We start from the raw sequence: 1,262 nt of genomic DNA on the forward strand, positions 1-1,262 counted from the left end.
GAACTTGGGCAGCCCCGATGGCTCAGCGGTTTACCGTTGCCTTCAGCCCAGGGTGTGGGTTCTGGGGTCCCAGGATTGAGTCCTACATTGGGCTCCCTGCATGGGGCCTGCTTCTCCCTCTTCCTGTGTCTCTGCCTCTCTCTCTTTCTGTGTCTCTCATGAATAAGTAAATAAAAATCTTTAAAAAAAGAAAGAAAGAAACTAGAGCTTTAGGGTACCTTGGTGGCTCAGTCAGTTCAGCATCTGCCTTCAGCTCAGGTCCTGATCTCAGGGTTCTGGGATCGAGTCCCACTTTGGGTTCCCTTGCTTAGTGGGTTGTCAGATTTTCCTTCTCCCTCTCCTTCTGCTCCTCTCCTCTGCTTGTGCTCTCACTCTCTCTCAAATAAATATATATATTTTTTTTTTTACAATCCTGAGGTCTTTTATTTTCTTTACAGTTATCATGCCATGAATTCATAGGGAATGGGTTCCAGCAGTTCAGGCTCCTTTCCATTGGTTCTCACAAAGTGTGCTTCTCTGGGTGGGGCAAGCTGGCGCTTCAGTTGGACCCAAGTACGTTTCTCTTTTGGCTTCCTTCTTTTTCTGATCATTTTCCTTCACACGCTTCAGGAAGCTATCTCGGCTCTTTGAGTGTTTAATATGCTCAATGCGGACATTAATTCTCTTGGCAAGAATCTTGCCCTTAACTTGTTTGTTTACAACAATGCCAACAGCATGCTGAGTAACATTGTAGACCCTTCCAGTTTTGCCATGGTAACATTTGTGGGGCATTCCTTTTTGAACAGTGCCCATTCCCTTGATGTCCACAATATCACCTTTCTTATAGATTCGTATGTATGTGGCCAAAGGAACAACTCCGTGTTTTCTAAAAGGCCTAGAGAACACGTAGCGGGTACCTTTCCTCTTTCCCTTTGTGTTGGTCATTTTGGCGAATTACTGGAAGATGGCGGTTCCGGCCGAAAGGAAGAAATAAATAAAATCTTTTAAAAAAAGGAAAGAAGGGATCCCTGGGTGGCGCAGTGGTTTGGCGCCTGCCTTTGGCCCAGGGCGCAATCCTGGAGACCCGGGATCGAATCCCACGTTGGGCTCCCGGTGCATGGAGCCTGCTTCTCCCTCTGCTTGTGTCTCTGCCTCTTTCTCTCTCTCTCTCTCTGTGTGACTATCATAAAATAAATAAAAATTTAAAAAAAAAAGGAAAGAAAAGAAACTAGAATTTTTACCATGTTCTACATAAAGAGACCTCAGAAAAATTTCAATCTATT

The 1,262-nt window shown here is 44.8% G+C and overlaps 1 pseudogene; it reads right to left on the bottom strand.

The window, feature by feature from the left end:
- Window positions 1-401: 401 nt before the first annotated feature.
- LOC129497680 (60S ribosomal protein L21-like) lies at window positions 402-924 on the bottom strand (annotated as a pseudogene).
- Window positions 925-1,262: the final 338 nt, after the last annotated feature.

The sequence above is a fragment of the Nyctereutes procyonoides genome, unplaced genomic scaffold, assembly GCF_905146905.1.
Source record: "Nyctereutes procyonoides isolate TBG_1078 unplaced genomic scaffold, NYPRO_anot_genome, whole genome shotgun sequence".
NCBI lineage: Eukaryota > Metazoa > Chordata > Mammalia > Carnivora > Canidae > Nyctereutes > Nyctereutes procyonoides.